Source organism: Aedes albopictus, chromosome 3 (assembly GCF_035046485.1).
Source record: "Aedes albopictus strain Foshan chromosome 3, AalbF5, whole genome shotgun sequence".
NCBI lineage: Eukaryota > Metazoa > Arthropoda > Insecta > Diptera > Culicidae > Aedes > Aedes albopictus.
Window position 1 is genome coordinate 283,147,604 of NC_085138.1, and position 17,468 is coordinate 283,165,071.

Here is a 17,468-nt window from a genome sequence, read left to right on the forward strand (position 1 = left end):
AGCCATTCCATAGAAAAACGATATAGTGCATCTCCGATTGTCGTGAAACTTGGTGGGCTTGTAGTTCTTCGGAAATAATTAGACCCGTATTTTTTTATTTCGTCATTAGGATGACAAACTTTCGTATAGGGTGGTCCAAAAAATTAAGGATTTCCAAAACTAAAAATTTTCAAAAAATCGTAACTTTTGAACCATTTGACCGATTTCAAACTTCTTTTTTTTTTGTTTGAAAGCTATTGAATTGTAGTTTTCAGGAAAAATACGTTAAAGGGGCTAAAATGTAAAGAGTACTAAAAAATATGCAAAAATATTAGTTTTTTTCACGTTTTTATGGTCTCGGGACCAAAGAGGTACCCTGGTTTTATATTTTTATCAGAAAATTCATGAAATTTGGTGTAAAATCAGAGATGTATGTTTTTTAGTTTTTGAGATATGATTTTTTGAAAATAAAAGGTAAAATTTTCCCATACAAGACACTTTTTTAAATTTGATTATATTTTCATTCCTTATAATGTTATGGATACCAAAACCACCAGGAATCACTTTAAAAAGTAATACTATGCATAGTTTTATGAGAATTTGCAATTTCAAGCAATTTTAGAAAAGCTAGTACTAAAATATATGACTCTCTATATTCAAAAAATAATATCTCAAAAACAAAACAACATACATTTCTGATTTTTTGATATGTTACGCCAAATTTCCTGAATTTTCTGATAAAAATATAAAACCAGGGTACCTCTTTGGTCCCGAGTCCATTAAAACGTGAAAAAAACTAATATATTTGCATAATAGTACTCTTTACATTTTAGCTCCTTTAAGCGCAGTTTCGAGTTCGAAAGGAATCGCTCAAGAAACTTCTTGAGTGATTCCTGGCAGAAACTTTCTTCGGTGACTGTCATTTGAACTGTCATTTCTTCGCTACTGCGTACTGCGATCGAAGAAAAACCGGTTTCTTGAGCGATTCCGGCAAGGAATTTCCCATGCATCAAGATAGGCTGAGAAATTCCTTCTGGTCTGCAAACAGCCCTTTAACGTATTTTTCCTGGTAGAATAATATCCAAGACAAAATATACCAGAAAATCTTTGTTAATGACCATGTTAATGCTTCCGTTCTAGCATACGAAATAAAAAGCTCGGTGAAACAGAACAAACGTAGAGTTCGTCACCCAGACAACTGAAAACGTCAGTTTTTGCTCTTTTTTCGTTGGTAAATATGCTTTTCCCACTGTTTCCCTATACAGAAACGAGGGCGGCGGCGGCAACCCGGATCGTTTATATACGAATGATGCATTGCAGATAGTATTATCTTATTATCGATTTCACTCGGCGAAGCGTAGGATTTTTTCATCATCCAAACAAGGCCCAAGAGCGAGCGGCTAGACGCAATCCGAGAGCTTTGGGTGGTGTACGATGAAAAATGTTTGCGGAAAAACGAGAATCATGTGACTTTCATAACTGGAAGCAGCTTGACGGACGCTCCTTTTTTGCATTTCACCTCGAGTTTGTGTTATTCGTCACGTCGACAGACGAGAGTGGCTAAGGTTCTGCCTGCACTAGAGAACTAGACTGATTGATGTGTGTGCAGCAGTGCCATATCCTTTCGCGCTTGTCGGATACTATTTGAATCCATGCGGCAGAACATTTTTCCTCTGCCACACTTCGGCCGTGGGATGTCTCCCTTCCGAAGATAGAGCCACAAATATTGGAAACGAAAGCAATATTTTTGATGAATTACTCCGGACCAGATCGCGCCCGGTGTCGAGTTGAATTTTTGATGTTTGCTTCTGGAGTTGCTGCTGTTGCTGCTCGGATTCTACCGGTGATGGATGGTGATAAACTGAACTTTGTATGCAGCTTGCAGCAGAGGAAACTACCGTTGTTCGCCACCCACCGGGAAGGATGACATAAATTGGATTGCACTGCCGGCAGCAGCCCCGTCAGCCGTGGGGTTTATGATTTATCATAAAAATCGATGAAATGCTGGAAGATGGATTACTTTGGATTTGAATTCCAACGAGCTTGTGCTCTTTGCTTGGAGTGGAAAATTTCAAATTGTTTTTCTCCACACAACATGTTGTTACATCTCTCCAAGGGGTCAACATTATGGAAACATTTGCTGACATTTACGACCTGTTTTGTGTCGCAGAGTCAAACATTAACATCGCTGTTGGAGGGAAAAGTTAAATCATCCACCCTCAAACGAAAACGCGAGTTAGTTTGCTGCCCTACAGTTGTGGACAAAAGATATTTGACTGTTTTGCATATCACTTCTATCATATTGGAGTTTACTTGATTGTTCTAGCAGTGTAATGATTTTTTAGACATGTAAAAGGATTGCCATCATTTATTCCATTAACGCAAAAATACTTCTGGTATCGACTTTTCGAACCCTCTGAGCAGAATACCCTCTTCGAATGTGTGTAATCAGTGGATAACTGACACTGAGGAAGATTACAAGTGGTAGTCGAAATACGCGTATCTGTCAAAGGATAAGCAATTAGAGCGGAATTAAAAGGTATGAAACTGATTACACTCATTCGAAGCCAAAATACTTGCCATAATATTTCAAAATCATAATAAACTTGATACCTAGCAACAATCATAGGCCGTGAAATAAAGATGGCCGACCCATCCACTTCCGCTCCCGATTACACAGCGCAACAGTTTTTGCGCTCAGATTTGCTCCAGCACGTCACAGTTTTGAGCTATACCTCAATTTATAGGGCAAAATATGCGATTTTGGGCTTATTTGACTGCCAGCCATTAAGTATGCAGTGTAGAATTAGCATTTAAGTTAAAACACACATAAATAAAAACAAAAAAAAACATTAAGTATGGAAATATTTTTTTAACAACCAAAACATAAATTGTTCAATTAACATCTAAATTAACGACTCATGTACAATATTTTGTTTTACCAAATCAAATTTGATAGTTTTGAGCGATTTATGTTAGGTACGATATTTATCAAATAGGGTATTGGTTCCCTTTTTAAGCATGTGGCTCCCATTTTCATCTCACGAAAAACAAAGGATTGAAGCGCTGTTTGTTTTGTTTCTTATTTTTGAATTTTTTGTTAGAAGTGAGCACCCATGAAAACAAAAATAACGGAATCAATCGGTGCCGTAATCGCTTGTTTTCGAATAGGATGAATATAGAAGCGTGAGATTACTGATGGCACACATACCCTATGACTTGGTAAAACAATATATTTTGCACGAATCGTGAATTTAGAGGTTGATTGACCAATTTACTTTTTGATTGTTTGTAAACATATTTCCATGCTTAATGGCTTGCAGTCAAAAAAGCCCAAAATCGCATATTTTGCCCTATAGATTGAGGTATAGCAGCTCAAAATTGTGTCGTGCTGGAGCAAATCTGAGCCCGGATTCGGATTCAGCGGCCCAAAATCTGCCAGAGACACATAAGTTTGCTCTTGAGACAGAACAAAAGTTATTTTTTGTTACGCTGTGTTATCTAACGCTGTCGGTTTTTGATCATATTGACGATGGAGCTGCACGTTGTAGATCCAATTGTGAGGTCACTATGCACGAATTATATACCACAGACATCTATTGATGAAGACCTGCAGCCATTGAGTGTTCTCCACTGATACACACCAAGTTTCACTGGCGTACAACTACACAGGTTTCACGATCGAGTTGAAAATTCGGATTTTGGTGCGTCGACTAATCTGAATGGTTTTCCATACATTCCTTAAACTCACAAAGGCAGTCCTCGCCTTCTTGACCCGTGCATCTATGTCGATCTTGGTACCGCCATCGGCCGTCATTTAACTACCAAGATATTGGAAGCTTTCAACATTCTCCACTGCTTGCACAGCTACCGTAAAGTTGAGGAGTTGACCGTGTTTTCATCTAACGATCTGGTCTTGTTGACGTTGATGGTATGGCCTGCCGCCGAGGAGTGATCGGCTAGATAATCGAGATTGCTCTGCATATCGAAGCACCGTTGAGCTAGGAAAGCAACGTCATCAGCCAACCCAAAGTCATTTAGGTGCTCTATGGTAATGAGCTGCCACAGCAACCTTACGATTTGGTTCACGATCAATCGCACCTACCAGGATCTCGCCGATACGATGCGGAACAGTAGCGGCGATAGAATACATCCTTACCTTACTCCAACAACAACCCGGATGGGATCGGATAAAACACCGTTGTGCAGTACTCTGCACGTAAATGCCCTGTACTGTGCTTCAATGAAGCCGATGATTTTCTCTGAGGCACCCTTGCGTCTGAGGGCTTCCCACATGTTTTCGTGATTGAGACGTTCGAAAGCTTTTTCGTAATCAATAAACACCAGGTAGAAAGTTGTAATTCATTGATTTACTCCAGAATGATACGGAGCGTGACAATATAGGGAAGTGGAACCATCTCGGCAGGGGTCCAATTTTGGGCACTTTTCTGCTATACTGCCGTTCTACGACCAATTGTCCCATGTTATATGGGAATCCCATATAACATGGGACAATTATACGTAGAACGGCAGTATAACTCAGCCAATTCTGAATCAATTGACACAATTTTTGGAACGCGATGAGATACGTATAGTATCTAGCCGTGTACAAAATTTGAAGTCAATTGGTTTTGAATTGACTGAGTTATAGCGAAGAGTGCTCAAAATACCGGCCGCTGCCCAAGTGGTTCGCTACCCTAGTCCACACAGGATCGTCCAGCATGGAATCCTGCTTGATGCCGTCGGAGAGTTGCGTCAATCTTCTTCTGTTAATGATCACTTCGCAGAGAACTTTGAGAACGATACACAGCAACATGATGCCTCGCCAATTATCATATACAGTCAGGTCACCCTTTTTGGGTACTTTTACTAATACGCCTTGCATCCAATCGACCGGAAATGTCGTGGTTCCCCATATGTTGCAGAATAATTGATGCAGTAGTTGTGCGGATGCTACAGGGTCAGCTTCTAGCATCTCAGCTGATAGTCTCTGATCGATTCCTTGCTCCGGATGGCTATATTCTTTCAAAGATTATTTAATATTTAATATTTATTATTATTTTTTGTTTCTGCAGTATTTATTTTAAATCTTCTCCAGACAGTACTTCCGGAATTTTTGCGTACTGCATAATCTTTTAAGAACTGGTTTATGAAATGTTTCTAAAAATTCTTCCAGAGGTGGTCCTTTAGAAAACGTTCCGGGGATCTTTCAGAAATTTAATTTTGAGAATATCCTAAAGATTTCCACCAGTACCTTTGTTTAAAATTTCTGCAAGTATATCTGCATTAGGCCTGTCCAGCTTTTCAAAAATGTTCTCTGATTTTCAAGTCCACCCCCATATTCTGATTGGCATCCTAAAAGAAGTAACTGGCCAAAATTTCAGCCAAATCCATTGAAATTAAGAGGTGCATGAAATCAATTTTGTGTTTTTCGACTTTTTTTGAACTTCAAAAAATCATAACTGCACTAAAAATTGTCAAAACTATTTGTTTCGGCAGAAATTGAAAGCTATACTTGTTTGCTACAACTTTTTCGAACAATGTTTGCCAATAAAATTGAAGAAAACATTTGTAATTATCTCATTTGTAATCAGAAATCCTTAAAAAGTTGATTTTTTGATAGATTTTGTTCTGGAACACCCTAATATACGTAATAAGTTGGATTTTTCAAAACGGCATCATATTCTCCAATGTTTTTTTTTGGTTATTTGCTTCTTTGACACCAATGCTGTAGGAGTTGAGCAAACATTACTAAAATTCGTGAAAGCCAAATGTGGCCTAAAAACTAGCTTTTCGGGTGCAATCACGCGGGTAGCCAAGGCAACCTACAAGGAAGCAAAGCTACTACGTTCAGTACAATTTCGCGCTACAGCGTGATTGTCTCCAAAAAGCTAGTTTTTAGGCCACATTTGGCTTTCACGAGTTTTAATATTTTTTGCTCAACTCCTACAGCATTGGTGTCAAAGAAGCAAATAACCAAAAAAACATTGGAGAATGTGATGCCGTTTTGAAAAATCCAACTTATTACGTATATTAGGGTGTTCCAGAACAAAATCTATAAATAAGCAACTTTATAAGGTTTTTCTGATTACAAATGGGATAATTACAAATGTTTCCTTCAATTTTTTTTGGCACACGTTGTTCAGAGAAGTTGTAGCAAACAAGTATAGCTTTCAATTTCTGCCGAAAGAATTAAGTTTTGACAAGTTTTAATGTAGTTATGATTTTTTGAAGTTCAAAAATAGTCGAAAAACACAAAATTGATTTGATGCACTTCTTAATTTCAATGGATTGGGCTGAAATTTTGACCAGTTACTTCTTTTAGGATGCCAATCAAAATATGGGGGTGGACTTGAGAATCAAAGAACATTTTTAAAAAGATGGACAGGCCTAATCTGCATAGATTTCTCCTTGAAATTACTTTCAGAGTTCCAACAGAAGTTTCTCATGTTTTTTTAGGAATTTAGGAGGTATCTTAAGAAGTGTTTTTAAATACTAACCGAGACATTCATTCCGGAAATTCTACAGAGATTATTAAAGAAATAAGGAATATTTGTCCTGGAATTCCTCAAGAGAATACTTTAAAAAAACTTCTAGGAATATCCAAAGTTATCACTTGGATTTTTTTCAAGAGACTCCGCTAGGTAGTTTTTTAGAGATTCATCCTGTGGTTCTTTCAGTAACCCAGTCTGTTATTTTTTGAAAAATTTCTAATATCCCTGGAGCAATATCCAGAAGGAATTTCTCAAAGAATTCTAGAAGAAACCCTTGGTAAGATATCCACTTTCAGTGAATTTTAAGATAAATTTCTGAAAAAAAAATCCGTGGAAGAACTTTTGATGTAATCGATTGTTAAAATTCCAAATTAAGTCCCTAAAATTCTTGAGATATATTTAAAGGTATCCCTAAAGAAATTTTAGAAGGAATATCTGAAAGAATCCCTGCAGAAATGCTTCATTGAATCTTATGATGAATATTTTAAGAAATTCCAAGGAAATTCGTGAAAGAATCCCAGGTAGAATGTATGAATAAATTTCTGGTAAACTTCTGGAATTCATAAAAAAATTTATTGAGGATATTTTGAAAAAAAAAGTCCTTGAAGAATTTATGAAAATAGTCCTGAAGCAATCTGTGGACCTAATTTTGAAGAAATACTGTAAAAACACTTGGAGAAATGTCTAGATAAGCTTCTGCAAAGATTGGAAAAACACTCTTGAGAAATTTTTAAAGGAGTTTGTGTAGAAATTCCTAGGAATTATTTCTCGGTAAATTCCTTAAACAGTCTCTGGAGAAGTTTCAAGAGAAATACCAGATATATTTCTGAACAAATGCATGGAGAAATATCTGAGAGAAACTCTGAAGATGTCTCTCCTACAGGAATCTATCGAAGAATAATGCATGAATCTATGGAGAAGTTTATGCATGATTTTCTGGATAAATCTCCAACATATTCCTGTGGGAAACTTCAAAATAATTCCAAGAGCCATTCTTAAACATGTTTTCTAGTCTTCTTAAAGAAATACCTGTACGAATTTCAGAAGGAATCTCTGGAAAGAGTAGTACTCTAAACAACTACTGAAAGAATCCCTTCTAAATTCTAAAGGAAGCTTTGAATTTTCTACAGAAATCCCTGGAAGAACTCCTGAATTAATTCTCAGAGAAAACTTCGAAGGCGTTCTAGGCAGAATGATTTATAAATTCCATAGAAGATTTTCGGAAGTAATCACTGCAGTAATTTCTTAACGGATTTCAAAATGAATCCTTCGATGTGTTTGAGTTTCTAAGTGAATCCTTTTTCGAAGAGATTTTAAACAAATTACTTATACACTTCTGAAAAAATTCATGCAGGAATTTCTAAATATGTTTTATGCAATTCAGTATCATAATTGTGGAGCCTCGTAGCCGTGCGGTTAGGGTCACCAAGCTTATAAACGCACCATGCTATGGGGTGAGGGTTCGATTCCCGCTTCGGGCGTTGAAACTTTTCGTGAGAATAGTTTCTTCCCCGTTTCCACTGGTGCATGCTCCGTTGTCCGTTGTCTTACTGTTGTTTAAAACAGTCTGTACAACCGACGTTGTCTGTTGCGAAGACGTTGTCCGTGTCTTTCTTTTAATTTCAATTTTATATAACTCATTTTGGTATCAACTTTCAACTTTTCCGCACTGATTCATTATGCGACTGAAATGAGTTTCATAATGAAAAATAGTTGCATAATGTTTATAATGCAATTCATTTGAGTTGCATTATGAATATTATGCAACCCAAATAGGTTGTATAATGAAAAAATTGCATAAAATTTTGTGTGTCACTCGTTGCAAAAATCGATTTTTTTAGCACTCTTTGTATTTATCCAACAAGGCTTTCTGAAAAAATCAACATTTTGCAACTCGTTACATAAATAACTATTATTATTACTATTTTTTAACGACACTTTATCATTATTGTGACATTCGTGTTATAATTCTAAATAATGGTTTGAGTAATTTCGTAGCAATAGTTAGTGAAATATCTGAATTTACGCTCGTACTTGGTGTTCCAAATTGTTATTTTGATCTGCTGGTCTCAGTGAGTCACTTGAAGTAACCTCGATAGCACTACCGATCTTAGTCCCACTAAGGAGACGTAAAACATCATAGAGGAAACTGATGTCACCGGTGTTTGCGGCTTTCTCGCCTTCGTCAGCAAGGAAGTTCGCCCACGCTCTTTTGTCTCGTCTATATGAGCGTTTCACTCCCTTCTCGAGAGCCAAATAGCGCTGACGGGCTACGGCTTTGGCTCCTCGCGTTTTCGCTCGCTCTATCGTGGCTTTGGCGTTCCTTCGCTCCTCTATCTTCCTCCAGACATGATCTGTGATCCACTGCTTTCTGCAGGTGCGTAGTTCACCTAAATTATTCTCACCAGTCACCAGTGACGATGAAGGCGTTCTTGGTGGCGCTCCATTGATCTTCTACGCTTCCACCTTCTGGAACATCTGCAGCAAAAGTTTTCTTTGTCTTACATTTCGGCGTAACATTGGATAATGGTAAGGTTTCGAACACGTGTTCTGAATCTGTCTACAATCATCCTCTCATTAATAGGCTCCCACTTCATGAGCGCAACGTGGGCGTGAGCGCTGAGCTGGAAACCAACTCCACGGTGGCGAGGAGCGTGTTCACCTCGTAGGCCAAAGTATTGCAGAATTTGACCCGACGCCAATCTGTGTTCTCCAAAGTTCGGCCAACGTACTTCACTCAGTCCTAGGATCTCAAGCTTCATACGTCATGCCTCATTGGCTAGTTGTGCCAGTTAACCCTGCTGAGCTAGGGTTAATACATTCCAAGCTCCAATTCTTGTCCGTTGCTTAGCGCTAAAAGTCGTTGGCGTTGAATCAGTTCGTAATCTTTCATTTTCGGTTTCTATAACGGTTTTTGGGTTTCGGAAACTGTAGGTTGTTGGCCTAAGGTCCCCTATCCACCGTGGTGGGGCTGCCACCTTAGGCATAGCTTCCGGTGAAGGATCATTTCATACTCAGCCGCTGGATGCCAGAACAGACGCTGTTTGAGCTGCACCTCCTTGGTGAACAGACGCTCGGAACGTAGCTCCTCAATCTAACTGAAGTCAGAAGGACAGCAGTGCCCAGGCTAAGCACACAACTCTTAGCTGACGGTCTTTGTCATCGTTTGACCCGTGGAAGCATGAGGTAGGAATTTGCGAGGACCAGAGTTATGTTGGACGCTCCTTGTCGACTCATTCTTTTGCAGCCCCAGACTTATTGACATTGTTAACAATTTCTCTGAAGGCAGTGTATTTGTACTATATTGCGTAAATCTCAGAAAGTTCATCTCAATAGTACAATCCTATAAATAGGACGATGGGATACATTGTCAAACAACATCGGAATGCTACTGTAACATACCATACCTTCCGATTTGTGTAACAGCTGCCGTATTACCTGACCGCGTTTCACGGCAAACGCAAAGCACCGCGCAGAACGTGCCCCATGGATCAGGGGATCAGCCAGCAGGATGAATGAATTATGGCTGTTGTGCCACCCAAGGCCGCCACACTGCATCCACCGCCCAAAACAAACGAAGTGGTTTCCGCTGTCACCACTAATGTAAATCCTCTCGAACTCGATTCAATTCCACTGTCGGATGCTGGTGTGTCCCGTTTGCGCCGCCGCCGCCCCGGTCGATGACCAAAGTCGGAAAAATCTGCCCATTTTCACGTCACCGACCGGATCGGATGAAACTGTGTCGGTTGGTAGGTAGGTGTGTGTGCACAGCATTAAAAGTCGGATTATATGGTACGCATACCCCAGATCACGATGTGGGAAATGTACAGAATGTGTAATCCACCGTGGGAGGTTGCTGTACTGGCGGCCAGTACAGTAACCCCAGGGAACTGAGAATTTTTACGACGGGTTAATGAGGGGGCTGTGCGGCACAGGGATAATGGCTAAACATTGGACCTAAACCAACAACATTGGCGGTGGTCAAATTGTGTTAACGGAGTGAGGATGATAACTGTGCTGTAATGGGAGGTATTGTTGTAATTTGGTAAGAGTTTTACAATTTGCTGTACATTCTAAATTCGGGTCATTTGCGTTGAAGCAATAAGCTGAAGTTATTTCAAATTTATACAGATAAATTACGAAAAATAAGCAGTTCATGGGAAATAAGGTGTTTTTTCGGCTTTCAGTCACAGAACAGGCCCTGATGAAGATCCCAACCACAGGATCGAAACGTAGGCAATAATTTGAAATAATCAACGCTTTTTCAGTGAAAAAACATCAAGTTTCCGTAAAATCCAGTCAGTCCCTGTATGAAATCACTATGGGAAACTAGTTTAAAATGTTCAGGATTCTCTATCTCGAAACTGATGAGTCTTTTCATGTCAGTTCTTCTTATTTTTTACAATATAGTCATTAGACTGGGTCAACAAAGTCGATTTTTTGGAACAATGCTTTTTCGATTCCTTTTAGCGTCCAAAACAACTGTGCAGAATTTGGGAGCGATTGGTTGCGTCCCCGTATTCCGCTTTGCGATTGAAGTTTGTATGGAATTTAGTATGGGAAAACGTGCTTTTTTGCATTTTTCTCATAAATTGAAATTTTTCGTCTAAAACTATCTAACTAATGACGTTGAAGCATAGCCTAGGATATGCCGAAAAACTTTGCCGAAGACCGCAAAGTGATCCGACACTTGTGAAAAAAGTTATAACGCACAGATTGCCTGGTGGTGCTTATCATTTAACATGTAAAGGAATAATATCAATAAGAAAATCTCAGTTTTTGGCCTAAGTTACCAAGCGAATAACTTTTTTCACAAGCGTCGGATCACTTTGCGGTCTTCGGCAAAGTTTTTCGGTATATCCTAGGCTATACTTAAACGGCATTAGTTAAACGATATTAGACAAAAGAATTCAACTTATGAGTAAAATGCAAAAAAGTACGTTTTCCCATACTAACTTCCATACAAATTTCAATCACAATGCGGAATACGGGGACGCAACCAATCGCTTCCAAATTTTGCACCATTGTCTTGGTCACAAAAAGGAGTCAAAAAAGCTTTGTTCCGGGTTGATGCGGTCAAATTTAAAGTTTCTCCATACAACGTTGACCCACTCTAATAGTCATGCTTAGAATGGTACCGGGTTATATGATCGAATGCCGTTTGGCCGAAAAATGAATGATGAATTTAAGTGATTATGCCACTATTCTTTACTTCAATACACATCGAAAGCATAGCTTGTGATTAAAAAAAGGAAATATCTATGATGTCAATCCATAGGTAGTATGATTGAACTCAAAATATCGGTTCACGTGCGTTGAGAACTGTTTATGACTTTCTGATGGGACCTTTGCTCTGTGCTAATCTGTGGAATTCTTCAAGAGATTTTTCGGGATTGCTCTAGCAATGCCTTCTGAGATTCATCCAGAAGTCCCTATTGCTTCTAGGATTCTAATGGAACTTACTTCTGAGATTAATCAGTTCCTGAGATTCCTCAGACTTCCATTCTAAGATGCTTCCTTCTTGAATTGCTTCATAAGTTCCTTCTAGGGATTCTCAAGGAGTTTTTTCGGGGGTTTCTTTAGGGTTTACTCCAGGATTTCCGTTTGACATCCATCCAGGAACATCATCCAGGGATACTTCCGGGATAGTTCTAGAACTTCATTGTATGACTCCTTCCGGGATTTCTAAGATTCATCCAGATGTCCCTTCAGTGATTCCTCTAAGAGTTTTTTTTTCAGGATTCTTCCAAGAATTTAATTAAAAGCTACTACAGCAGTACCTTCTGAGATTCCACGATGGATTCTTTGTTTGGATTCCTCCAGGATGTCCTTCCTGAATTCTTCCAGACGTTTATTATGTGATGGGGAATCACATATTCTTCTGAGATTTCCCAAGTATGTAACACACTTGTCACAGAAGAGTCACGGCGGCGCAGGTTTTTGTTGCGCAGAAGTCCCTGTGACATACTTCTAGCAAGTTAATATTTTTATATCTTTATCTAACAATGGTAGCTAAATAACAGCTTATTCAGCCAAAATTTTCAAAATTTAGCTTAATAGCAGTTTATTCATCTATTATACGGCAACAATCTTTGTTGGGAGTGACATCTGCGCAACAAAAACCTACGCCACAGTGACTCTTCTGTGACAAGTGTGTTACTTGGGAACCAGGGCTCCTTATGGGATTCCTCCAGGAGTTCATTCTAAAGTTCCTACTACTATAATTTTTGCTCAAGTTTCTTCTAGAATTCCTCCAGAAGTTACTTCTGAGACTCACCATGAAGTTCCTTTTGGAATTTCCTCAGGAATAAGAATTCCTAGGATGCATTCAAGATTTTTTTTTCCGGGAGCACTCCAAGAACTTCTCCCGGAATACCTCCATCCTTTAGGGATTGCTCCAAGAGCTCCTACTAGGTTTCCACCAGAAGTTCCTTCTTTGGTACACACTATAAGTTGCTTTTGGGATTGCTCCAGGATTTTTCTGTGATCTCAATCAAGAGTTTCTTCTGGTACCCCCCAGGAATTGCAACTGAAACTCCTCCAAAAGTTTATTCCAGAAATTTCAAAAGTCTTTTCGTAATTGCTTCAGAAATTCTTTCCTGTAGTCTTTCCTTTCTAGTACTCTCCAGTAATCTTGTATGTACCGACTTTTCGAACCCTCTAAGCAGAATACCCTCTTCGAATGAGTGTAATAAGTTTTGTTCCTTTTAATTCCGCCCTATTTTGCTTATCCTTTGACAAATACGCGTATTTCGATTACCACTAGTAATCTTCCTAACTGGGTCTCCAGTTAGCCTAGTGGTTAAGGCTATGGATCGCCAATCCGGAGACGGCGGGTTCGATTCCCGTTCCGGTCGGGAACATTTTCTCGACTCCCTGGGCATAGTGTATCATTGTGCATGCCTCACAATATACAATTTCATGCAATGGCAGGCAAAGGAAGCCCTTCAATTAATAACTGTGGAAGTGCTCAAAGAACACTAAGTTGAAGCGAGGCAGATCAAGTCCTAGTTGGGACGTAGAGCCATAAAGAAGAAGAAGTAATCTTCCTCAGTGTCAGTTATCCACTCAGTGTCAAAAGAACAGCAAAATAGGGCGGAATTAAAAGGTACAAAAATTATAACACTCATTCTAAGCCTCTCCAGTAATTTCAGCTGGGATTCATCCAGCAGTTCCTTCCAGTTCTTTTCGGGATTGCTTCCAAAATTCGTTTCTGGACTCCTTCATGAATTCCTTCCAAGATTTCTTTTGGAATTTCTTTCGTGATTCATTTTGATTAACATTTTGTCCAGGAACTTCTGGGGCTGCTACATTAACTCTTTCCGGTTCCCTCCAGGAGCTCCTTGCGGTATTCCTCCGGGATTCCACCAAGAATTCTTTATGGAACTCCTGCAGATCTTGATTCAAACTGCACACCTCAGTCAATTCCGGAAGGAACCCCGAAGAGAACTTCTATAGGAATACCAGAAGAAATCCGGTTGAAATTCCAGGAGGGATTTTCCAAGGAGCTCCTGGTAAATTTTCAGAAGATAGCGTGGAAAGATTTCGTGAAGAAATCCCAGAAGGAGTTGCCATCAGCAAGTTATAAATTAGCACACTTCTCAACGCACTCGAACCGCCACTTGTGTCTTTGTGGCCGTGCGGCACCAAGCATTTATTCGCATCGTGCTGAGGAGCGTAGGTTCGATTCTCGTGACAGCTGTCAGGAAAAGTTTTCGGTTGTGCCACTGGGCGCTGCATACTAGGCCGTTGTTTAGTGGCGTGCTTCCATGAAAGAGCGAATAGCTCACTGAAGCATTCAACGTGTCCGTGTCTTTTAAAACTCACTTTTTAAATTAATCACACTACCTATAGAAATCCGACAAAAAGTGCGGATCATAAACAACAAGGCCACGAAACGTCAAAGATTTCGAATATTTCATCATAATTTAAGTTTCTTTACGCTTCGAATCTTAACTCTAAACACTAAAAACGTTTCTTTTCTTTTTACAGGCATAGGCGATTATCAACATATGCTGCGGTAGGTCAAAAAAAATTGTCATTTCAGGGAAAAAATGTTGAAATAAGTATTCCTTTCTTGTTGTGAATTTGAACTTATTGAACACCCTTTTTCGCGTTTTAACATCTCCGCTAGGTGGAATAATTGGAGAATAGAAATTGTGCCTGTTAGAACTGTATGGAGAACTTCACCCAGAGTTAATTAAATAGAAATTACGGAAGATTTTTTGACACATTTACCACATAACATCAGAATCTCAGAAAAAGATGCATTCTTATAAGACTACCAGAAGTAGATTCTGTATCTCTGCTGCAGGAGTTCCGAGATATTTTTCCAGAAAAGTACTTTGAGCCATCTGAAACGGCATTTCTTGATTGATCCCTGAATGCTTTTCTAGTAGAGTTACTGAATTTCATATTGAAGAAAATGCACATTCATGAAAGATTTTTTTTTGTAAAATATACAGGGAGTTGCTTCTTCCTCTTCTTCTTTATAGCTCTACGCCCCCACTGGGACTTGGCCTGTCTCGCTTCAACTTAGTGTTCTTTGAGCACTCCCACAGTTATTAATTGAAGGGCTTTCTTTGCCTGCCATTGCATGAATTTGTATATTGTGAGGCAAGTACAATGATACATTATGCCCAGGGAGTTGAGAAAATTTTCCCGACCGGAACGGGAATCGAATCCGCCGTCTCCGGATTGGCGATCCAACGACTTGGCTAACTGGAGACCAGGGAGTTGCGTGAAGTCTGAAACCTAGTAAAACTCTTGGATTGGAAGATATTAGATTGTTTATCGTAATGCCAAATATTTGTCATTGTGGTCCGACATTGATCCAAGGTTGCCTTGATTCACGTTGTGCTGGCCTTTTGTCGGTCTTGTTTGGTCAAATAATTGTCATGTGTAATAGGATCTTAATGCTTATTAATGGCACTGAAGGAAATAAGTACTGAAGCGTTGGATAGATCACTATGTAATTAGTTATTTGGAATGGATTCCAAGATTTCTGATATTTTCAAATTCTGAAGGCCGATCCGTTTAATGGGCATCTGGCATTCTGGAGAGAAAAGCAAACCAGGGCGAAGTAAATTTGTTGTGGGATTTTAAAAGAATAAACGGAACGAAACTTCTTCTCTAGGGAAGTGAACGGAGCCAAAAGGGAAAGTTATGGACTAAGAAACATTCTTCTTCGGCTCGATGGACGCACAGCATGAAATGGCATGCCTGGCTTGCAGAAGTATCAGACGAAAACGAAAGCTTTATTTGTCTACCCGAGCAACCGGAAACATCAAAATGATGCAAATACCATTTTCGGTAAAAATTTAGATTACCTACCAAAGTTCAGCAAACTTTAGCGATGTTCCAGTTAATTAATGTACAACGCCCTTCTTGACCCGAATGTTTTTTATTTTGTCATTAGGGTATTTAATTTTAAGATGAAGTGGTCAAAAAAATCGAGAATTTTCATAATCAAAATTTAAAAAAAAATAACTGTTGAACCAGTTGGTCGACTTTAAAATTCTTTTTTTGTTTTCTAGTCTAAATACATGAAAGGGTTAAATTGCGTTTGGGTGCTTCGAATTTGTAAAAATATAAGTTTTATTTCACGTCTTCATGGTCTAGAGTTTTTATATTTTAATAATTTTGGCGTAACATATTTAAAATTAGAGATGAATGTGTTTTTTAGTTTCTGCCATATGATTTTTAAAAAATTGATTGATTGATTTGTCTTTATTAAAGAGACTTTCAGCCCTTGGCTGGTTCGTCTCTGTCCTAAACCTTTTTTAAAAATTACAATTATTTTTTTTATAATTAGCTGCTCTTAACCGTTATGTGACCGACAAATTTTTTGCTTTTTTCTACACCGTGCTTTTTAAATGGGCGCTGGGTACCCGGGTACCCTGTCGGCCACATAAGGGTTAAAGTGTATTATATTGTAAATCCTCATAAAAATTATGCGATGTATTGCATTTCTGAATGATCGCCGGTGTTTTTGTATTCATAACTTTAAAAAGATTCGAAATATAATCAATTTTCAAAAAGTGTCTAATTTTAGAAATATGACTTTTTGAGCTTATTTTTATTGTTTTTTTTACATCAAATATAACTTGAAGAAGTGAATACGAATTCTTTATTTATGAAGTTAAAATGATCAAACCCACAACAACCTGAGGGAAAATAATTTACGATATCAAAACATCAAAAGAAGTTATCAATTTGCTCTCACAATCTGCTCGGGGTCATTCTGCTGCTGCGTGTTACTGTATTTATTGCGTTTGGGTGTATATTTTCAACGATTTTATGATTGTTTTATGAGAATGCGTTTAATTTTCCGGAATGAAATCAGATATTAATGGGATGTGCTAAGCTAAAGTGACTTGGCTGCCACGGTGCTGATGAAGGTTGTTTCGTTGTTGGATACGCATAATTGTGTAGTAAAGTTGGACGTGGAATACAAACGATTGATATTTTGAGAGCATAAATCTCTCAAACAACTGGACCAGCACATAGGATTTTCTTAAGTTAAGCTTAATACAAGTGAGTAGAACAAAATAAAAATTATGATTTTGTTTGCTTCTTGAAATTTATTCGATCATATTTCAACCTCGGTTTCAAAGGCGTTTGTCCTTAAAAACAGTATACAGATGTTTATAAGAATCAATATTAAAATTATATCAGCAAAACGATGACTTGTAAGTCTTATCACATAGGTGGCCCACAGAAAGAAATTGTGAAACTGACAAACAAGTTTCAATTCCGGCTTCCTTCCGAATAATTTCTCACCCATTATGGGCATGCATCCATCCGCCTCCTTCCGATCGAATTCATCGTAAGAAAGAAAGAAAAAACTCAAAGAAACCACACGCGAGCCACACAACAACGGCCACCCTACCAATAGACAATGACGACGACTTTGGTAAGGTATGAAAAAGACCGTGATGAATTTATTGTCTTCCCTGAGACATCAAGCGCCAACAGACGACGGATGGGCTAGGG

At 38.7% G+C, this 17,468-nt stretch overlaps 1 protein-coding gene across 3 annotated transcripts in view; it reads left to right on the forward strand.

Moving 5' to 3' along the window:
* The window catches only part of LOC115257546 (uncharacterized), a 380,825-nt gene that overhangs the window by 234,592 nt on the left and 128,765 nt on the right, over nt 1–17,468 (forward strand). For all 3 annotated transcript variants that reach the window (XR_009999519.1, XM_062861131.1, XM_062861132.1), the window contains one exon: nt 14,466–14,493. The gene's annotated coding sequence lies outside the window, so the exon portion shown is untranslated. The remainder of the gene's footprint in view (nt 1–14,465; nt 14,494–17,468) is intronic.